General features: G+C 46.2%; 1 pseudogene; it reads left to right on the top strand.

The window, feature by feature from the left end:
* The window catches only part of LOC124973588 (uncharacterized), a 118,257-nt pseudogene that overhangs the window by 11,700 nt on the left and 82,478 nt on the right, over positions 1 to 24,079 (top strand).

Below are 24,079 nucleotides of genomic sequence, written 5' to 3' on the forward strand. Positions count from 1 at the left end.
CTGACCAGTAAAGATTTACATCCCAAAGAGCAGGAGACAGTAGCCTGTCAGATTTCATCATCCAGGAGTCTACAATGCACCTGGTGCTGCATCTCAGAGGTGGGATGCAGATCTTCATGAAGACCCTGACTGGTATGAGCATTGCCCTAGAGGTGGAACACAGTGACACCACAAAGAATTTCAAGGCAAGAAACAAGCCAAGGAAGGCATCCTCTGTGACAGGCATATGTTGATCTTTGCTGGAAAACAGCTGTAAGACACACCCGTTGTCACTACAATATCCTGAAGGAGTCAACTGTTGTCCACCTATTTGCCAGCAAAAATTAACCTGTGCTGGTGAGGGGGGATGCCTTCCTTGTCTTGATTCTTGCCTTGAAATTCTCAATGGTGTCACTGGGCTCCACCTCCAGGGTGATGGTCATGCCAGCCAGAGTCTTCATGAAATTCTGCATCCCACCTCTGAGGTACAGCACCAGGTGCAGTGTTGACTCCTCATGGATGTTGTAGTCAGACAGGGTTTTCCTTTCTTCCAGCTCTGTGCCAGCGAAGATCAACCACTGCTGCTTGGGGGAGAAGAATTCCTTTTCACAGAGGTGGGATGTAGATCTTCATGAAGGCCCTGACTGGCATGACCATCACTCTGGAGTTGGATCCCAGTGACACCACTGAGAAACTTAAGGTAAAAATCCAAGAAGAGGAAGGCATTGTCCCTGACCAGCAGACTTTGATGTAGCAAAGAACTGGAAGAAAGGCATACTCTTTCTGACTGCACCATCCAGAAGTAGGCAGGTTCCTGGGATCATGGCTTGGGGTCAGAAAAATGCAGAGGAAGGAGATGAGGCAGGAGGGTCCCTTCATCCCAGTTTTTGCAGGACAGTGGGAGCCAGGCTGCTGCCTTGGTACTCACCTCAACAGTTAGCAGGGAGCTATAGAATATGTAAGAGCAAGGGAGGGTTAGCTTAGAGCTGTCCTTCAGGATGTCTCAGCTGATAGCAAATATAAGGGTGAACAGTGTCTTCTGGATCATAAAATAAGACTTCCTTTTTTCCTCTCCCTCCTTTTCTTACCTCCATAAATATTTCATGAGCTTCTACTTTGTTCCAGACCCTGTTCTATAAGATGCAGATTGAGCACTTACTTACAAGCTTTCATTGAGTGTACAATACAGTCTGGAGCGATGTAGATAGGTAATATATCTCAAAAGGGCCAAGTGCTATGGGGAAAATAAGGCTGGAGAGAGATGGAAAGAGCTCACCAGAGTTGGTGTCGGGGTTGGCTTCTCTGAGGGGATGACATTTGTGCAAAGAGCTGAAGGAAGAGAGGATGTGGATGTGAAGGAGAGTGATGATGAGATCAAATAAAGAAGAGGGTCCATCATGCACAACCTTGTGGCTGCTGAAGTCTTTGGCTCTCACTCTGGGTAAGATGGGGACCCTGGGGGAGATTTGAGCAGGGGAGGGATGTGTGCATGTTGGGGTTGAGTGGGAAGGAAGCAAGGATGCTAGGTCATCAGGCAAGAGAGGAAAGTTCTGCCTGTTCTTTGCAGAGTTTTGATTCTGGGATGGGAACCCCAAGTTCCAGACTCCACTCCCTGCCAACAGGGGAGGTGCTGCAAAATGCTCCTCCATTGAATGAGTGTAGAACTTCCAAGGGGACATTTTGGGGCCTCCTGAGGTCTGTAGGATTGACTCAGTTCAGCTGCGTGCATCATGTTTGTGGACTGATGGGGGCAGAAATTCTCCTCATGAATAATGCAGTCCCATCCTGATGTATTTTGAAGGTCTTTCAGGGTTCTGGCAGCACAGCTCATGGGAGCTTGAGATAGTAATGGGCATCTCTGGGAGACTTGAGCACCCTGGTTCTCAGCGGTGAGGACAGCAGGAGGGCCTGGCTTTCTTGCTTCCTTGTGTCTCCTGTGCCATCCAGCTGCATCTCTCTATGTGTATCTTCATAGGGTGTTACCTGAACTGGTGGGAGCATTTTGTCATGGGTTTGCAGGTATTTAAGGACACTTTTGTCACCCCTGTGGGCCTGCAATTGCTAAGACTACAGAACCCTGATGGGACAAGACATGCCCTGAGTCCTTGCTCTCAACTCTCTATTACTAACAACCCAGTTATGTCTTAGCAGATCCCTGTTCCTGCTTTCTAAGCAAGTGATTGCACAGCTGCAGGAGTCTGTGTTCTTCAGTGCATGTGATTGGCTGTTGCCACCCTCTGTGACCAGGTCCTCCCTGTTTCCTCTACTGGAATTTGCCAAATTGGAATTTAAGACTTAAGAAAACTAGGTAGCTGACAAGCCTTTTGGAGTCTTTCATCCCTGCAAGAAAACCAGGTCTCAGCTAAAAACACCCTAAGGGAATAAAGGCCTTTAAAAAACAAATCAGAAACTGAGCCTGTTCTATGGACTCTCTCCTTTAACTTTCCCCATGCCCTGTGCAGTGAAGAAAACACCTTGTCTTGTGATTAGGAAACTGGGCAAAGAGATGGCAGGTAACTTGCCTAAGGCCCCAGAGATGGTGAGTGTTTCACCCAGGGATCTGGATGAAGGCCTGCTTCTCATTGCTCTGCAGCTGAAACCAACACCCAAATATGGTTGTGACTTCTTCTGGGATAGTGGAGCTGACAAAGGGAAGACATTGGAATCACAAAGTCCTGGTTTGAATTTTTGTTTTGCCCATTTAAGCATGTGGACCTCTGGGGTGACAGTGTCTTTGCCCCCATGCAGCTGTGCTGCTGTACTGTCACAGCTGGTCCATCTCTATGCTTGCCTCACCCCATTGGAAGGAAGAGGGACTCAGTCACAGGGGGACACTTTGATGCCTTCTTGTCACAGTTGACCTTGAGATTCTCTCAGAGCAGAAACAGGCTCCCCATGGGTATGCTCTGGGCTCAGGGTGCTGCAGCCTGCAGAGCCGTGCTAGAGGATGAATGGAAGATAGGTTTCTTGATGTCCCATGGGAGACAACCTTTCAGTGGACACTTTTGGCCTCTTGTCTTGGAATGGATTTGCCCTGAACACCTGGGTGAGTGTTTACAGTGTTCTAAATGCAAATGTGGTCAATGTGTTTTTTAATTTTTTTTAGCCATATTAGAAGAGGGAAGATCAATGATTTGGTGCTTTTTCTGTGCCCGATGTTGCAGGCACTCAGATCGTGGGTGTTCATTAGGGATACAACAGTGGCTTCCACACTGAGTCCCCACTGAAAAATGTAATAGCTCAGACCCTAGAAGCCAGAAACTCAATGATACTTGAGTCTTTGAAAGCATTTCCCTGTAATGATTCTCCAGTAAATTATGCTTAATTAGTAAATTGGAATTATAGTAATGTCCATTTATCCAACTTCAATCCTAAGTGCTTTACTTTATCTCATTGAATCTATAACTCAGCCTTCCTATAGTGGAGGTAGAGGTAGCAACTCCTCTTTTCTAACAAGGAAGTTGAAGCTCAGAGGTGTAGGAAACTGAATGAAGGCCGCACACTGTGAAGAATCAGAGCAGGTTCATCTTCCATAGTTTCAAGGTGCATAAACCCTAATAGAAATAGCTAGAACAATAAACAGAGATAAAATGAAAGGAGAAAGAGGCTGAGAAGTGGAGTTATTGGTTCATGTGTCTGGGAATTTTGGGGTGATGGAGACTCAGGTACCTCTCTATCCAGGGGTGCAGTGATGTCATCAGGACACTGCCTTCTCTCCATCTTGCAGTGCCTTCTGCTGTTCATGTCCTCTCTGTGGGGAGGTGGCCTGTTGCCTAGCAGCTTTAGGGGCACAATCTGCTGGCTTGGCACTGCAGGAAAAGAGTTTCCCCTACCTAATAAGTATAATAAAAATCATGGGACTTGGTCTGGCTGGGCCAGCCTGGTCACTGCTCCTTTGTGCTCAACACAGTGGGATGAATTGCTCTGAATGTTCAAATCTTGAGGGTCAGAGTCAACCTGTGAGAAAGGAAGGGTCACCAAAACTAGTCCAGAGGAAATGGTGAGAAGCATCTACCTTTGGCAGGCACTTGTCCTACCACTTAGGAAGCAGAGCAGACAAACCTCCCAGCCCTCCTGAGCTCCCATGATTGTCAGGAAATTAGTAAAGTCCTTCAGGCTTATAGCAGGTGAGGGGTACAGGATATTAGAGGTGACAGCCTCCTGGCCTTCTCTAGGTATGGACGCCTACAGCCAGAAGTTGAGGAGTACCTTTGAGGAAAGAAGTGAGTGGTCTTTGGGCCAAGAGGGAGGGCTCCTTTCTCCAGAGCAGCCACTTGGGGACTATTTTAGGGGATGACTGGGTGAACCCCAGGTTCCACCCTGTGTGATTTCCAGCAAAGGACAGAGGTAATCTGGGGCTTACCCTGTAGAAGGGACACAGCAAGGTGAGGTGGGACTCTGGGAGCCTGAGGAACAGGAGTGGGTGGGGCCTTAGAGCCAGGCCGAACACAGCCAATCCCAGCCAGGATTGCCCACACTTTTGTGTATACAGGCTGGGCATTAATTGTGGGAGTCCCCTAAATCCACATGGGCCTCACAGTTTGGCCTCAACATGCTTGGCCACTCTTTGGGAAGCCAGCATGCAGTGGGTCATGGGAGCTTCCAGCTAAAGAAGATGCCCAGCCCCTCATGGCTCCCTGTACACTCCAATGCCACAGCACTCTCTGTTCCATCTCTGAAATATCACTATACCTCTATCCACAAGATTTTCTTAGGTCCTGGGACCTGGAAAACTTGAAGCTTCTCAGGAACTTCCTTCTGCTCACCATGCCTGAATCAGAGATGACCCTCCATGTTCAGAGACTCCTGACACAGCTGGAGAACAGACATCCCAGTGAGTCTGAGCCCTCCAATGATGGCACCTGGGGTGATGACAGAGGGTGTGTGCAGAGGAATCTGTGCTGGTGCCAGTTGGATCTGGAATTTGGTCCCCAGCCAGAGAGGCCTGATGTCCTGCAGCTGGTGGTCCCTAGTCTGGGAAGGCATCCTGTTGTGGGGAGAGGGGCTGGGCTATTCTCAGAAGCAGGGTTCTACTGTGAATTGGGAAAGACCCAGGGAAAGGCAGTCATGTTGGGGTGTTTCTCCTGCAGCTCTAGCACCACCTCAAGTGAGAGAACTGCCTCCAGCAGCAGTGGCCCAGGTTACCTGCTTAAATTTCAGGCAGCATATCACCAAATTCCCTGTGATGGAGGAAGAGTAGCCCTCAAACCTGCAGGATGACCCAACTCCAGCACCATCCACACAGGGAGACATTGAGCCACCAGTGGCCACTGTGACCCTTCAGGCAGAGAAGGCAGCTCAGCTGCCACTAAGCAAGCCAGAGGACACTGAACATTTTCTTCCATTTGGTAAAGATGTTGATCCAAGCTGCCATCCCACCCTTTCCAAGAGAGTCAGTTTTCCTGGCACCAACATAAGTTTCAGGCACCAAAACGCCAGAGACAGGAGGTCAGGAAGCTATCAGGCCAGCAGCCCTCCACTTCTCCTGGAAGGTTTTCCTCTGCCCTAATCCTATGGTCCTCTATGGCTCCTCCCACCTCCTGAGCATTACCCAGTGCCAGATCCCTCACTACAGCTGACTGCACCCTTCCCTCTGAACTAGTCCACTTTATTTTTCATGTTGTTAAATTTTTCCATTGTTTAGGATGGCATTGTAAGTGTTTTTAGTAACAAACTTATATTGACATAAAAGTGCTCAATCTATTCAGGCTCTGCTGCCAACAGCACTGTGTAGCTGAAGATGGATCCCGATAGAGCACCTGGCTCCTGTGGGATGGACACACACAGGCCATCCTTGAGGAGGTGAGCTCAAGGCCCTGGGTATGGGGCACAGGTGACTGCCTAAAAGGTGGTGAGGATTTCAGGTCATTATAGCTCATATAGTGATCTGTGATGTTAACTATGTTAACTGCCATGTAGAACTACACACCTTGTCCACATCATATAGCAAACTTACTGTGTGTGTTCTTATTGTTCCACAGATCATGTCTCACCATCCTCTTATTCCCTAAGACACAATATGAAAGTTAGACCAGTTGATAACTCAGTAATGACCTGTATGGTTTAAATCAAAGGAAGAGTCTCATGGTTTGCATGCTGCATAACAAGCTGGGCCTCTTGCACTATTTAGTCCACTGAGAATGCAAAGAAAATGTTCCCGAAGGAAATGAAAGTGCTACTCCAGAGCATATGTGAAAGATAAGAAAGTCAAACAGGCTTATGACTGCTATGGAAAAAGTTATCATTGTCTGGAGAAAAGATGAAACACACACATTTCCTTAAGCCAAATTCAAATCCAGATAAGGCACTAACTTCAGATTGTTCTAATGTCAAGAGAAGTGAGAAAGCTCCAGACAGTTTGGTTAATGATGTTTAATGCAAGAGGCCCATCTCCAGAAATTAAAAGTGCAAGGTGAAGCAGTAGGTGCTGAAGGAGAAGCTGCTACGCTCTTGTTAAGCTGTTTGATGAAGACGTGCTATGGAGTTACTAGGAGTCTCCCAAAATCTCATAGGTGAGACAGTGCAAGAAGGTTTAGAGGTGAAATGATTTTGTTATGAGAGCCTGAACTCAATCAGTACATTACTCCCCAGCAGGGATGGATAGGCAGCACACATGGAAGGGGATGTCATCCACCCTCTCCAAGACTGGAGGGGTAGGCAGCACCTGTGGAGGTGTCCAGTGGCTGTGAAAGAAGTCTGGTTGCAGGGGTGGCAGTTTATAGTGGCCATCCTCAGCTCCACAGCAGGTTCCACAGCAGAGGTCCAGATTGAGGGTGCCCAGCAACCATGCATGGTGGATCCACATGCAGAGGCATCCATCTGCAGGGAAGGCAATGATCAGTGAGCCTCGGTGTCCAAAGAAGTTGGCTAGTCCAGTTGTATCTGCAGCAGCATGGAGCCTCGGCCTCAGGCTGGATGGCCACAGCAGGGGCAATGGGCAATCCAGCTTTGGTGTTGGACATCTGTGGATGTATCAGTGTCCAGAGTCCAGTTATGGCAGTAGTAGCAAAGGCAAGAGACTCTGGAGGTGGCAGCGGCAGGCAAGGTGTCTGGCTGAGAGGGTCCTCCTCCTTTGGTGGTGCAGGAGTCTGGTTACAGTGCAGTGGTGGTGGGGGCAGTATTGCAGGTGGCCATGTTGAGACTCCAGCAGTTGCAGCTCTGCTGGTGACTACACTGACAGCTTAGAGTGGTGGGCCTGAGTCAGTGGGTGACTGGAGGCTGGGGTGGCCTCTGCAGTGGCTGCTTCAGACCACTGGTCCTGCCCCTGGCAGAGCCTGACTGCGCAGGAAGCAGACACAAGAGGGAGCAGTACACAGACACCCTCTGAGGATCTTATACTGCCCATGCCAGTGGTGCCTCACACTGGCCTGGAGCTCACTGGGTGGCTGCTCACCCCACATCCTGGTTCACCCTGCCCTTCCCTGGGTTGCAGTCTCTGCTGGGGGAGTAGGTCTCCTGCCAGTTGGGGCAGCCCTTTATTTTTCTTTCAATGTTTGAGCAATAGTTTTTTTTTTTTTATTTTTACAGATTGCATTTTGATTCATTGTACACAAATGGGGCACAACTTTTCCTTTCTCTGGTTGTACATGACGTGGTCACACAATATATAATCATCTATTTACACAGGGTAATGTTTGTCTCATTCCACCATCTTTCCTACCCCCACCCCAGCCCTCACTTAATTTCCATCTCCACAAGCCAATGTTCCTCCAATCATCCGTTACCTCCTCCCCCACCCCTGCTATGTATGAGAGAAGACATTTGGCCTTTGGTTTTTTGGGGATTGACTTATTTCACTTCACATGATATTCTCCTACTCCATTCATTTACCAGCAAATGCCATAATTTTATCCTTCTTTAAGTCTGAGTAATATTCCATTGTGTACATATACCACAGTTTCTTTATCTATTCATCTACTGAAGGGCATCTAGGTTGGTTCCACACTCTAGTATTGTGAATTGAGCTGATATAATCAGGGACGTGACTGCATCACTTTAGTATCCTGATTTTAAATCCTTTGGGTATAAACAGAGGAGTGGGACAGCTGAGTGCATTTCAAGTTTTCTGAGGGATCTACATTCTGCTTTCCAGAGTTGTCACAATAATCTGAAGTCCTACCAGCAATGTGTGCGTGTATCTTTCTCCCCACATCCTCACCAACACTTGTTGTTGCTCATATTCTTGATATTTGCCATTCTGACTGAGTGAGATGAAATCTTAGGGTATTTTTGATTAATATTTCTCTAATTACTAGAGATTATAACTTTTTAAATATATTTGTTAATCATTTATTTATCATCTTCTGTGAAGGGTCTGGTCAGTTCCTTAGTCGATTTATTGATTGGGTTATTTGTACTTTTAGTTTTCAGCTTTTTTAAAAAATTAAATAGAGAATGTTTATGTCAACATGCTAATTCCAAAAAGAAAATTAGCCTGTGAACTTTTCACAGATAATTCAAAAAATTTGTTTCATACATATATATAGGGTAATGTCTATCTCAATCTACTGTTCTTCCCATCTGCACCTGGCCCAACCCTTCCCTCACTCCCCTCTGTACAATCCAAAATTCCTTCCTTTTTTCCTACCCTGCCCCCAGTATGGATCAGCATCTGATTATTAGATAAAAACTCAGTGTTTGGTTTTTGGGGATTGGCTTATTTCACTTCAAATGATATTCTCCAGTTCCACACTTTACCTGCAAATGCCATAATTTCATGCTTCTTTAAGGTTTAGTAATATTCCATTGTGCATGTATACCTCATTTTCTTTATCCATTCATTTGTTGGAGAGGACCTGGTTTGGTTCTGTAGATTAGTTCTTGTGAACTGAGTGGCTATAAACATTGATGTGGCTGCATCCCTCTAGTATGTGAGTTTCAGTCCTTTGGGTATAAATTGAGGATTGGGATAACTGGGTCAAATGGTGGTTCCATTCCAAGTTTTCTGAGGGATCTCCATACTGCCTTCCACAGTGGTTGCACCAATTTATAGTCCAACCAGCAATGTATGAGTGTACTTTTCTCCCCACATCTTTGCCAACACTTATTGTTGCTTGTATTCTTGATAATTGTCATTTTGACTAGAGTGAGATGGAATCTTAGGGTAAATTTGATTTGCATTTCTCTAATTACCAGAGATTTTGCACTTTTTAAAATATATTTGTTGATCGTTTGTATATCCTTTTCTGTGAAGGGTCTGTCAGTTCCTTAGCCCATTTATTAATTGGGTTCTTCATATTTTTGAATTATCAAGAACTTATGAAAATTTACACCAAAAATACAAAGAACCCAAACAATAAATGAACTAAGAACTGGGCAGTCTTTGGAGAGGACACCCACCTTCCCCAAACCCATTTTCCCTGGGCTGTGGTGGAGAGCAGCAGTGGGGGTGGGGCAGGTGGCTAGCAAATCCTCACCTTCAAAGTGTATCCCTGTGGAGGGAGAAGGGTGGAGGGCAGAGGGGATGGAGGGAGCCCTCAGTCTTGGTCTTCTGCTAACCTCAGTTGCAGAAATGCCATTTGAGGATGGAGATCTCCTAAGTCCCACCAGCAATGTATGAGTGTGCCTATGAGTGTAGGGGCATTCTGTTTCCACAGCCCCCGTGGGTGTGGTTGGGGAGTGTGGGGGTCCTCTGCCAAGGCACCACACCTGGCAGATGATCTAGTTCCCCTGCAGAGGTCTTAGCGGGGGATTGGTTCAGCAGCCGCCTGGTGGGTTCATGTCTAGTGCAAGGTGCTGAGTCATGGGCAGCATAAGGTCCTCAGCATCTGAGTTCCTCTGCCTCCTGGGTCTTGCTTCCTGAGCAGGGAGGCTCCACTAGGAGCAAGGCCAAGGGCCTGGAGCTCCCACCACAGGGGCGCCCCAGCTACTGGTCACCATCTGACTCTGAGGACCACTGATCATCGCCCTTGCCATCACTGCCAATCTGGAGCTCCTCACCACAGTCACTGGCTCCCCACATGGCCACCAGATGCTACCTTCACCACCACTGTAGCCAGACTCCTGTCACCACAGCAGGATGAAGATGCTCAGGGCTGGATGCCTCTAAGCCACTGAACCTGCTTCTGGACTCTTCTAGGGTCCCCACTCAGTCCAGTACCAGACTTTTAAACCACAGCTGGACACCAGTGTTGCCCACTAAAGGCCAATGTCAATGTACTTGACCCCATGCCCAACACCTGATGCCCTGCAACTGATGCCAGTCCCCATGCAGCTGCATGTTGCTGCTACCAGCACTAGACTCTGGGGTTCCAGGCTGCTGCCACCAGAGTCCAACATGGACACCAGACAGTGACACTCAGCACCAGATACCGACATCATCACAACTGCAGGCAGCTACTGGCAGCATTTCAGGGCAAAAATGCTCATGTCTGGACACCTCTGTTGTCCCCACCATAACATCTGTCTCTTCTGTTGCCATTGCCACCGTGACCATGCTGCAATGCACTCCCAAACTGCAGCTGGATGCTGACACCTCCAGAGACGCCCTGAGGCCAATGCTCTTCTCGTGATCATGGGTGCATGACACCCTATGCCCAAAGCAGCTTCTTGTTGCTGTCGCTGCCACCACATACTGCAATTCCATGATGTTGTCACTGTAGTGACTCAATCCTAGGGCTGCTGCTGGCTGCCCAAGACCACAGGAGCTGAAAGATGGGCATTCTCCATCACAGTCATCTCACTAGTATCCACCGCAGGTCACTTGCCTTTTGTCACCCAGGACCAGCCACCCATCCTTCTGGGCCCTTGAGGAGTTGGGGTGCTAACTCAGGGAGCTCATCCAAGGAAAACAAGTGAGTACTTTAAATAGAGACTGCAGTCCTCACAGCAGGCAGAAGGGGCTAGTTGGGTCCATGGTGAGGGGCAGGGGTAGGGCCTGGGGGCTGCTGGCCAGGTGTGGCTCTTGACCCATGGGGCAGGCTGGAGAGGGATCACTGGCTGCTTTGAGAGCCCAGTCCTGGGAGCATCTTCAGGTCTGATATTTTCTCCTGAGCTTCCCTCCCCATCCCCTTCCCCTACCACCCCAACTCCTCCCTAAATGGGTCTCTGGGTTATGGAGACAGGGCCATCTGGGCCTCTGGGCAGCACTATGAGGTCCAGGTACATTGAAGCACTCTGGTGACAGTCAGACATGCTGGACTCTACACACCTGGACTTGGAGAAAAGCTGCCTTTAAGTACCCTCTTAGATCTACCAAATTTCGACTGACTATGGCTTCTTCCAAAAGATTATCAACAAAGGAAAATATAAGTTAGCAAGTTTTGTCTTGCTAAAGGATAGTGTGAGGAGAGGCAGAGACTTCAGGGTTGGTAGAGCTGGATTCAAATCCCTCTTAACTGGGTGACCTTGACCAGGGTACAGAACTAGGTATGCCCTTGGTTTTGCATCTGGTAAAATAAAGATTGTGAGGATGATAAGCCAGGGGTGAATTAAGACGTTGAGCACCACTTCAACTTGGGAGTCAGGTAGGCATTCAGCATTATTTCCATGCAGAAAAATATTCTGAGATTAAAGGTGACACATTTAGAAATGCACTTTTGGAAGACAACTGACCTGTGAGGTAGGAGGTTGAAATTCACTTCACATATTTAGATCAAATAATAATATGTGGAAGATCATAAGTGAAAGCATAAAGTTAGATCAGGCTTATGAAACCATAGGCTGATTTCAAATTTGTTGAAAGTCACATTGAGATAAATCTATGTAGTTTAAGCCTCCTGGGATATCCCCCTTCTCTGGGACACACACAATCCAAAGTATGTCACTATCCTTTACAGTGTCCCCAAATATATCAATATATGTATATACATGTACACAGATACACATTTTTATTTTGCTCCCTTTGGGTCCATTTTGGGACCTTTTGAAAACAGAATCTCTTATTTGCACATATGTTCTTTTTCAGCTTCCCCCCTTAATTTGCACCCCTTCAGCTGATCATCAGGAAGAAGGAAACACCAGACAAGCTTGAGGATCTGAAGGACACCAGCCCTGCTCTAATCACTCTGGAAGTTGGCCAGCCTGTGCACACCCAAAGCTTGAGGAAAAAACCAACCCTGCTTCAGTCACTTGGGAGTTGACTGTCAAAGCAAGGTGGAAGATAAACTAACCAACAGGACAAATGGACAGTTACATCTTCTAAGATGGTGCTCACACTGTGATCATCAACACCCATTACTTCTGTCATCTATATTGTCCTTTCCTTGGTCTTCACTACAGGACTGAGAACAATCAACCACATAGCTGACAATATCAGGAAACTAGCACATGTACCAGTTCAATTCTGAAAGGACATCGAGACTTGGGATCTAAGTTCACTATTTGGTGGATGTTTTTGTGTTCTTGGTGGATACAAAAGCTGACTTGACATAGTAGAGATTATGCTATTAACTTATTTTTTGCTTTCATGTTTATCTTTTCTTTACATTAAAACTATTGGGTCTACCATGGCAAGAAGGTATTAAAAACAAAAAGGAGAGAGATAGCACCTAAGATATGACATTATATAAAGCTTTAAGCCAAGAAGTTAATGATGGTCTTTGATTGGTTTGAGCACCTCTTTATTGTGAAGGCCAAGTTTCTCTTTCTTGTAAAGTTAGGTCTGTAGGACTGGTGTTGTGGTTCAGTGGTAGAGCACTTGCCTAGCATGTGTGAGACACTGGGTTTGATTCTCAGGACCACATAAAAGTAAATAAATAAAATAAAGGTATTATGCCCATTTGCAACCAAAAAATAAAATGTGAGTCTGCAATAAATCTTGTTGTTACTGTTAGTTTCTGTTTTCTCAGTAAAAACTTGTGAAAACTCCTAACAATATGGAACAAAAACTACTTATGTTAACCATCTTGTTGCATAACCATCAACTGACTGTCTCAGAGAATATCTACACCCAGCATCCTGGAATTTTTTGGCCTTAGCCCCTCTGGATTGCTCGAGTCTAAATAAACCTGCTTCCTGCAAGTTTCTCCATTGTTCAACCTCATCTGTCATATATCAAAGACTGCTTGAAATGCTAAAGTGTCCCCGTTGTTGAAGGGCACACAGAAGCAGTTTCTGTGACTCTGCCAGAGTATGAAATCTATGCAAAGTAATTAAACACACACAAAAAAAGGGAAGATTACACTCTAGTGACCTCCTGGAATTTAGTCAATGTTGCATGGTAAAACTTGTATAAATAAATTGAATTGCCCTGTTATACCTCATAAAGGTATAAAAATGATACATCCAAATAAACAGTTTTTAATCTGGGGAAAATGTGTTTTGTGAGAAATCTGAATGCCTTGTTTGCACTTTGTGTTGTTTCTGATATTATGCTAATATATTAAGCCAGGGCCAAAGTCACCTTAGGTGTAGAGGGAGCAGGTCAGGGAGAATATGTGTGTGATCCATGGTGCTGGGAATGCTGCAGGTCCTCACTGTGGAAGTGGGTGTCAGCCACACTCATGGTACAATTCATCAACTTCCATGAATATAGTTCTTGTACTTTCCATATGTATTTTATTTCAGAAAGTTCACACACACAAAAAAAGAGACCCACCCCTCACCCCCAGTCCTGCCCTGTTCTTCTCAGGGCACTGGCCTCCTCATGTGTTGCCCAGATCATCTTAGTGTGGAAGACTGGGTTGGGAGCTGCCAGGGTCTGAGGACAAACCATAAGGTAGCCCTGGGTCAATGAACCATTGAATACCACTTTCATTCCTTCCCCTGGGTTGTCCATCTTCCCCAGTACTGCCATCCCTTTGCTCCATCCCCCATATTCTGCAGGGAGTTTGGCTCTGTTGACCTGGGAAACTGGTTCCCTGGCTCTGGCAGGCCTGCCAGGGGTGGTGTTATCTGTCCAAGTGTGTTTCTTACTGAAGGTATTGGCTGTGGTGAAGTAAGCACCCCAGCATCCTTGGCTAATGGAATCTCTGGTGTGGCATCTTTAATATTCATTCATGTATGTGGTCATCTGCTCCCTTACTTAAAGATGGGAAGAACTATGTGTGAGGATAAGTCATATAACATTGGGAGTTCCATCTCCATGTCAGGCACCTCATTAGGCATGTAAGGCCAGAATACATGTCCTGGTGGAGAGGACAAGTGTGAGAAGACAGATTCATGTGATGAATGCTGCAGAGCAGTCTGGGGCCTGTGGGAGCCAGCACTGAGCAAGGCAGGAATGGGATCTCTAAAGAAGTGATGTTTATATGGAAATCTATAAATGTAATTCATCACATCAATAGACTTAAAGATAAGAGTCATGTGATAAGCTCAATAGATGCAGAAAAAACATTTCATGGAATACAGCAGCCCTTCATCCTTGAAATAGTAGAAAATCTAGGGATAGTAAAAACACACCTCAACATTATAAAAGTTGTATGTGATAAACCCCAAGGCCAACATCATTCAAAATGGAGAAGAAAATGAAAACTTTCCCTCTAAGAACTTAAACAAGATCGGAATGCCCCATTTCACCACTTTTATTCAACATGGTCTTTGAAATGCTAGCAAGAGCTATTAGACAGAAAAAGGAAATAAAAGGGATATGAATAGGAATAGAACTCAAACTATCATTATTTACTGATGGCATGATTCCATTTAAGACCCAGAAATTCCACCAGAAAACTTCTAGAACTAATAAATGAATTCAGCCAAGTAGCAGAATGTAAAATTAACACCCATAAATCAAATGCATTTCTATACATCAATGATGAATCCACTGAAAGAAATTATGAAAAGTAGCCCATTCAGAATAGTTTCAAGAAAAATAAAATTTTGGGAATTGATCTAACAAGAGAGGCAAAAGACCTCTACAATGACAACTACATAACCCTTAAAAAGAAATAGAAGATTTGAGAAGATGGAAAATCTCCCATGCTCTTGAATAGGCAGAACTCACACCGTCAAAATGGCCATACTACAAAAGCCATTAGTCAGATTGAATGGGATGACTATTAAAAGCCTGATGACATTCTTCATGGAAATAGAAAAAGTAATCATGAAATTCATTTGGAAAAATTAAGAGGCCCAGAATACACAAAGCAATCCTTAGCAAGGAAGTTGAAGCAGAAGTCATCAGAATACCAAACCTTATATTATAATACAGAGACATAGTAACAAAAATGGCATGGCATTGGCACCAAGACATGAACTCCAATGGTACAGAATAGAAGACACAGAGAGAAATCCATAAATATGGTTATCTCAAACTGAATAAAGGTGCCAAAAATGTACATTGGAGAAAAGACAACCTGTTCAACAAATGGTTCTGTGAAAACTGGAAATTCATATGTAGCAAAATGAAATTAAACCCATATTTCTCACCATGCACATAAATCAAATCAAAGTGTATCATGGACTTAGACACTAGAACACAGACACTGCACCTAATAGGAGAAAAAGCAGGCCCAAATCTTCACCATGGTGGCTTAGGAACTGACTTCCTTAGCAAGGCCACCAAAATTTAAGAAGTAAAATCAAGAATCAATAAATGAGATGGATTCAAACTAAAAAGCTTCTTCATGGCAAAGAAAATAATGTGAAGAGAGCCTACAGAATTGGGGAAAATCTTACCACCTGCACCTCAGATAGAGTATTCATCTCTAGGATATATAAAAATGTCACAGCTGAAAACCAAATAACTCAATCAATAAATGGGCAAAGGAACATAAGACACACTTCACAAAGAAGAAATACAAGTGATCAATAAAATATGAGAAAAGGTTCAACATCTCTAACAATTAGAGAAATGCAAATCAAAACCACACTGAGATTCTCACTGCAGTCAGAATGGCAATCATCAAAACTATAAGCAAGAAAATATATTGGTGAATATGTACAAAAAAAGTACGCTCATACTTTGCTGGTGGGACTGCAAGTTGATGCAACCACTATGGAAAGCAGTGTGGAGATTCCTTAGAAAACTTGGAATGGAACCAACATTTGACACAGCTATCCCAATCCTCGGTTTATACACAAAAGATTTAAAATCAGCATACAATAGTGGCACAGCCACATCAATGTTTACAGCAGCTCCATTCACAATAGCTAATCTATGGAAACAACCTAGGTGCCCTTCAACAGATGAATGGATAAAGAAACTATGGTGCATATATACAATGGAACATTACTCAACCTTAAATAATGAAATTATTGCATTTGCTAGTAATTGGATGGGGTTGGATGGGGTTGGAGGATATTATGCTAAGGGAAATAAGCCCATCCCAAGGAAGCAAAGGCCAAATGTTTTCTCTGGTATGAGGATGCTTGTTCACAATGGGGAGGTTGGTTAGGGACAAATAGAGATACTTTGGATTAGAGAGAGGGGACTGAAATGAGGGAAGGGGTATGAAAGTAGCAAGAATAGGAGAATGCATTGGACATTATTACCCTATGTGAATATATGATTCTACAACCACAGTAACTCTACATTATGTACAACCAGAAGAATGAGAAGTTATGCTCCATTTATCTATGATGTGCCAAAATGCATTCTATACTCATGTATAACTTATTTGAACAAAAAAGTAAATCTATTTGAGCACACTGAAAGAAAAACCCCTTCAGATAATATCACAGGCCCTTTAATAACCATGGACCCTATATTTTGTGCCTATGGATGAGAAGGGCTAGTTGACCCTCCTTATAGGGAGTCCACTGTGTGTACAGGAAGGAGAGGCTTGGTATGCATGTTGCTGGAGGGATTTCAACTACAGCTGCCAATCCAAGGGCTGCAAGCAGTGCCTAGGCCCACAGAGTTTATATGAGTCATTGAAAATTGAGTAGCGACTCCTTTAGAAACTTACTGCTGGTATCCCTTCTCTACACCAGCCTCTGATAAACACTGTGGCCCATCAGAGTCCATGTGTGGCATTGATAGCATATATTATTGGCAGACTTGTTTATTTTCTATCTTTTGAAATATTATATACATATATTTTTAAAAGTCACTAAATCAAGAAAATTAATTCTTATTACCTATTTCATTACCTTATAAGAAAAATGATAAAGACAAAGTACCCCTAATTTATTAAACCTTAGTGGGAACCACAATCAACAGCAGCAACAATAGCACTGTACACACACAGAAATGGCCAAACAAATGGCCACTTTAACAGGTGAGGTTTGAACTTCAGATTTGTAAACCTGAAATTGTACTTTGGGGGTCTAGGAGGAAACAAACAACTTCTGACCTCCTCATGGTTCTTCTTCAGGTAAGCCAGCTCCTCAGTCAGATTCTCAACCTGCACCTCCAGGTCAGCTCTGGCCAGGGTCTCATTCTGAACCTTGCACAGAACACTGACATCAGCCTCTGTGGACTGGCATAGAGCCAGCTCATTCTCATACCTGAAAATTAGTTTAGAGATTCAACACAATGATTTGGACAAGGCCACTGCCATCTTCAGAGCTATTTGGTGCATGAATATCTGGAACTGTTTTGAAATAGCAGCATTGTAGTATGTGATATGGTTTCTGTAACTCCCTTCCATTCTTTCTTCCTTCCTATTTATAGTATCAAAATTAATTGTTCAGTTGGAAAGAAGAAAAGGGGAAAATTATGAGATGATGCTTTTGTACCAGCAAAGAACCCCACTAGTACTGTGCATCCCAGGAACAGATCCCCCTTGACTGTCTCCTGCAGCTAAGAACAACAGCAGCCCCTATCTCTGGGTGCAGTTTCTAATGGCATCCTAACCACAATTGAAAATTAAATAATAGTTACTCTTCTTGCTTAATTTTCTCATGATTTATTTAATTAAAATCCATACTTCTTCATTAGCTTTGCCAAGATTTTACAGTAGCAGGACCATCACCCTTGCAACTTCCAGTGTGGACATTTTGTAATGCAAAAAGTCTATATCCCTTAGATCTGGAAGGATGGGATGTGGAAAAGGAGATGAAAATATAAAAATAAATGGATGGTTAATCTTTCAGTTGTATGTGCCATCAGGAAAACAACTGTTTCAATTAACCCCTTGTCAAAAACATTATTAGTTCATTTTGATACATTGAAAATTCAAATTTAGGATAGTAGTAGAATTAGCATGTTGAATTGTGAGTCCTTACAACTATGCTTATCCATAGACTTCAGGGTAAGCAACTTATTTTAAGAATGTGATTTGTAATGTAATGTGAGTCATGTTTGATTGTAATTATTTTGAGAATGAATGTCTTATGTGTATTTGCCAAAACACCAAATGTATGGAGAATGTGAACTTCAGAAGATCCTAAATATTTGCTCTTGATGGAGGCAGGAAAATGGGGCATAAGGGAACCTGTTAGGAAAGGTCAGCTGACACCCATCTGTTCTACTCACTTCATTCTGAAGGCCTCATCAGACAGTCTTGCATTGTTAGTCTGCAAGATGACCTGGACATTTCCAATGCTGGCAGAAATGATCTGGCAAAATAAAGTGAGACATGGAAAATGAAGTCCTAATATGCTAGTAGTTTACAAATATATTTTTGACACAAAATTCTAGTGGTAATATTAAATGCTGTTTTATTAAGAATTCAAAGGAAAAAAAACCTGAAGTGATGTTTAAACTATGTCCTGAGGATGCAAAAACAAGGGATGATAAAGCCCTACTCCATTTCCAGTTCTGACAACAACCCTTTAAGATAAGTACTAGTGTCCTCATTTTATAGAAGAGGAAACTGAGGTTCAGAGAAGTCACCCAGCTCACATGTGGCAGGAGGAGGTCTCAAGCTCCAGGCTGCAAGAGGCAAAAGGCAGTAATTGAAGAGGATGTTGTCAGTCATGGCCAGGAATAATGGTGACATCAGTGGAAAGTGCCTGAGCAGGCTCAATGGAGATGCTGAGAGAAGTGATAAGATGTTAGGGAGGGGTCTGTCAAAGATGACTCACTGTTTCTGCCTTAACCAATGAGGTGGTCAGTGATTGACACTTACCAAGGTGTAGAAAGGGAGGAGCATGTTTGGAGAAAAAATTAATTTATCTAATTTTATACATTTTACTTCAATAAAAAAATAGCCCGGCAGGGTGAAGGACATTTTCAGCCTGGCTTGCATTGCAGGGTACTATATACATATAAAAATTCAGACTCTGCAAAGACACTCTATTACTCATTTGTTTTTGTAACATTAATGCATATGCCCCTCAAAATCTTAAATACAATCTCAAAGAAATGTAAATCCTAAACAGCAAGTTCTTAATGGATTGTGAGAGCAAAGCATTTGAACAGTGATGAGGGGAAAAGAAAGCTTACCTTGTTCAGTGACTGGATTTATCATAGCTGGCAATTCAACTCTAAGTCACGTTTTTAAGACAGGCTTTGATTTACTGCAGTAAGCAACGAGGACTGCAAAGAGTCACAGCCTAAGGACTAAGTAGTGCTTACACACTCCTCGCTTTAATGCTGGCGCAGCAGTCACATCACTTCTAGGGGAAGGGTCTGAGCTCAGGGACAGCGCAAGGGGACTCCACCTAGATTTTGTTTTCATAATTAACGTTAAAGTAGAAAGAACACGTGGAGGGTCACTCAGGGAGGAGGTGGAGGACGCCCTGGAGACTGACAATTCTGTCCTATGGCTCCCTGAACCTGTCCTTCTGTCCCACCCCAGGCCCCTCCAGGGTCCAGCCTGCCCGGCCCCACCGCCCTGCGCTGGCCTGGTGTCTCTGGGACCCCAGCGCAGCGGCCTGTCCTGTGAGCCCCAAGGTCCCCGGGGACCTCACCCGCCCAGCCCGGCATCTCACCTGGAGGGCGGGCGCCGCCTCAGGAAGCCCCAGGGGCCATCCTAGGTGCCTCAGCCCCAGGCGCAAGTTCCCGAGGCCCCATGACCTGGGTGCGGGTTCCTGGTCGCCCCCAGGCTCCTGAGGCAGCACGAGCTGGGTGCGGGTCCCTCAAGCCCAGGAACGCGGCGCGAGCCCTGGGAAGGGCGGGAGAGAGGCGGCCCTGGCTGTAAGAGGGATCCGCCTGGGAGCCAGAGCTGCTGTGAGGGACCTGCCTTTCAGGGGAGCGTTAACTGCCACTCGACTCTGCTTTGCATATTCATGAGGTTGAGCTCCACCCCCACTCCTGAAGCAGCGGAGAGAAAACACATTAGTCATGAGGAGGTGTAGGCCCCGCCCAGGAAGGCCTGGCTCTTCATTCATAAGGAAGCACCACCCCGCCCAGGAAGGCCTGGCTGTTTTTTCATGAGGAGGCGTAGGTCCCGCCCAGGAAGGCCTGGCTCTTCGTTCATGAGGAAGTGACGCCCCGCCCAGGAAGTCCTGGCTCTTTATTCATGAGGAAGTGATGCCCCGCCCAGGAAGACTGATCTGATTATTCATGAGCCCGAGGGCAGCGGTTTGGGGTGCAAGAGACTGTGGAGTCGGTTGAGATGGAGGCTCTATCACTGAGTGAGGGCTGTGTAGGGTCCAGGTCTCCGGAGAAAGGGCGCTTGGGCATCATTAGTCCCCAGATCTTCATGTTGAATTTTTTTTATCTTCAGACTTTAAGTTTCATTTTAAAGTTTTTCACTGGCATCCAACATTTTCTGAGGAGAAACAAGAAACCTCATTTTCTGAGGAGGCGGCAGGGGGCGGTAGGTGACCCTCGACTTTCCAGAGCAAAAATTCCGCCCATTCCCACAAGGAGATGGAGCAGGAAATAGAAATGCGGTGGGACACCCGCATCCCGCGGTCCAGTAGCTTTAAGACTCACTTTCCAGGTGCAGCAGGCTGGGCCTGGGTGGGGACTGGCAGCTGTCATTAGCCGCCAGGCAGCAGGCTGTGCACTGTGGAGGCGCCTGCGGAGCTTTGGGGTGTCCTTGACCTGGTCAGGCTCTCGCCATTGGCGTGTCCCTCCATAACCAATGCCCGGTGCAAACCAAGGGATGGGCCAGTCCCCTGGGGTGGCCTGCGCTCCTCTCTCACCTTATGAAGCATGTGCCCTTTTATCTCCATGGACCTCAGTCCTCCACTCAGGAGGGACAGCGGTGTCCTGCAACTCAAAATGGCCAATCACCAAACTGTCAGGTATGCAGAACACAGACTGGCCCTGCTCATCTGGTGAGAAGGAAGGCAAAGCTCCCTTGTTGCTCCTAGAGGGGTTTGAGTCTCATTAGGATGAGTATGCACTCCCTCCCCCAGGGCCTCCGAGGCCCTTCACCTGGGAACCATGTCCTGAGGCTTGAGACCCTGCAGGAAGCCTGGCACAGGGCAGTTGCCCAGTGAATGCTGACTGAGTAATAAAGTACATGAACAAGGCATTTCAAGACCAAAAGGGCATGAACAAGTACCCTGTTAAGAGAGTGGGAACCATTACTCTGAATGAGCAAGGAGCAGGCAGATGGTGCTCCTCAGCTGCTGTGAGCTTCACAGAGTTACTTCTTGCTGAGGTCCCTGGAACGATGGTATTTCCCCAGCTTAGCACACTCCACATGTGATTCAGAACAGAGGGATGGAGAAATTGATGTGAAAAGCGTGAGGAGCCATTTTAAGCTGGGAAACTTTGACAGCTTCCAGAGGAGTGGGCAGGAGGGGAGAGCCTGCCTGGTGGAAATGGGCAAGAAAATGGAAGCAATACAGAGCAGGCTGTGTCTACCCACAGAAGCGCTGGGGTGTGTGCGGTGTAATGCTGGTTATTAGGGAATTTGGGTTGTTTTTGTGTTTTCACAATGAAATTACATGCTTGGCAAAGGGAACCTCAGGGGCTCAGGGGAGGCCCACAGCTGTGGCAAGGCTTGTCATTACCCAATGAGTTTATGTGAGCCTCCTACTTCCAGGCTCTGCTTAACTCACCTCTGGTTCCCAGCTCTACCACCATAACCTGCATTGAAATCTCTCAAAATGAGGATTTTTTTTTTTTTTTTTTTTTTTTTGTGGTGCTGGGAATTGAACCCAGGGCCTTGTGCTTATGAGGCAAGCACCTTACCAACTGAGCTCTCTCCCCAGCCCTCAAATGAGGATTCTAATTGTATATATTTTACTCTGCTGCAGTTATTATTCTGTGCTTTTCAATATCATGAGCACCTTAATAAATTGTGATTTCAAAGCTATCTCAAGTTCATCCTGGGGGGAAAACCCAGGATTCATTTGGCTTTCATTATGCACTTTGTCAGAACCCCCCACAAGTTCCCTCTCCTGCTGACAGAGCTGCATGCTTGGCAGCTTTATTCTCAGGATGCGAAAGAAAAGATTGCTAATTTAACAAAAGAATTACCTTTCACCTTCACGTAGTGGAAACTGCAAAGTTCATAGTGCGTTTTTGCTTTGGGAGAAGTGATGAAAAGCAGATTTTATTCAACATGGAAATTGTTGATCAGGTAGCTCAGCACAGCTTCCACCTAAAAATTATAGTTTTCTTCATCTTAACTCTTTGGGGGGCCTTGGTGACAAGCATGCCCCTCAACCACAGGCTACTTGAAACCCCGGCTTGCTCCCCTTGGGGTGTGAGGGAGTCCTGACACCAGTGCTCACCACAGAGTCCAGGTGTCTGAGCCCATCAGGGTGCCTGGAAGGAGGACCATGCTCAGAAGGACCCTGGCCTTGTGCCAGCTCCTTGCTCCCATTCCTAAGAAGAGAGAATGCCAGTCGTGCACCACCCCATTCTGGAGAACCAAGTGTGCCTGCTCGCCTTCCTCAGAGCAAGCCCTGAGCCCAGGTAACAGCACCTGCTCACCTGGTCGGGACACGCCCTCCTCCCTGCAGACCTGGGTGGTGGGGCACTGACCCCAGTGGCCCTCAGACTGGAAGTGGAAGGTGGCATCACATGTAGGTGAGCCTGTGTCAAACAAATGGGTGCAGTGTTGCTGCCGACAGAATGTTCTGGTGCTGGCTGCAGCCTGGGACCCATGCTTGTTGGCAAGGGCTCACCACGGGTCACACCCCAGCCCTATGACATTAGAGGAAAGACTGAAAGGATCTCTTCCCATACTCTCTACTGGCCACTGAGGACCTGTCCCAGCCCACACCCTGGCCCTCACCTGGTGAGGAAATCCCTCTACCGACTTGAGTCCCAGACAGCTGGGCTTTCAGGTGCACCATCTCTGCAGGGAGATGGAGCTGCCCTTTCCTTCATAAGAGGCTCTTCTACCTCCCCACAGCTTGGGGACATGGGGGACTCAGGTCAGAGGACACAAGGAAATATGTGGTTTGGGGTCATACTGACATAGAGACAAGGATATGTGATATGGCTTGGGGCCATAGAGAACACTGATGGGTTGGAGGATTCAAGTGGACATGCCATGGTTTAGGGACATGATGTGGCTTGGGGACATGGAAGACACATTAGCAGGCAGAGGTTGGGACACAAGGGCACATGACATGACTTGGGGGTCAGGGGACACACTGACAGGGTGGGGGACAAGAGAATGTGAGGCTTGGGAACATGGAGCATGCTGATGGGTAGTGCTGTCTGGGGGCTGCAGGGTGTTCTAGAACTTCCCCAGGTGCTGGAGGGGCTTCTGCCCCAGACTCTGCTGCCCACACGCCTTGCTCCACAGCATCGCATTCACCTCTGGTTCAAGGCTTGTCTGTCTGGAGGTCAATCAGGTCCAATGCCTATTGACTCCTCTGGGCTCCTGCCTGCTGTGGGGACCACAGGCATGGGGTGGGAGCTCTTGGGCTCTATGAAGAAAGTGGCTCAGTTCCCCACCTGAGAATCTGCCTGTGGAGTCATGGCCACCTGTGACCCCTGACCAGTCAGCAGGGGTGGCCTTGGGTCAGAGTGGAGGACATCTGGGGCAAGGTCAAGGGCTTCCTGGTCTGGTGCCGCTTCTGACAGGAAGGAGGGCCCGACCTTGTGTTTGCGTTGGACGTAGCTTTGGGCACCATAGTGAGGGGAGGTGGAAGGGAGGGGTAGGAGCTCCTTGGACAAGCCCACTAGCAGGTTCCCATGGGCCTGCCCAGCTTGCTGAGGAGTGCCAGCAGTGCTCATGAGCAGAGGGCTCATCTTCCCATGGGGGACGGGTAGGCCTGGCTGTGGTGAGTGCATCCACAGCCCCTCAGCAGCTGATCTGCATCACCCTGCCGAGCTGATCTCTTCCATCACAGGGGTGTACATCAGAGTGGAAATAGCTGTGTGTGGATGTGCATTCTGTTAGGGAATCAGAATGCAGATGGAAACCAGTGACTTTCCCCATGAGAAAATGCAGAACATAGAAGGAATTGTTGG

The sequence above is a fragment of the Sciurus carolinensis genome, unplaced genomic scaffold (assembly GCF_902686445.1).
Source record: "Sciurus carolinensis unplaced genomic scaffold, mSciCar1.2, whole genome shotgun sequence".
NCBI classification, from domain to species: Eukaryota; Metazoa; Chordata; class Mammalia; order Rodentia; family Sciuridae; genus Sciurus; species Sciurus carolinensis.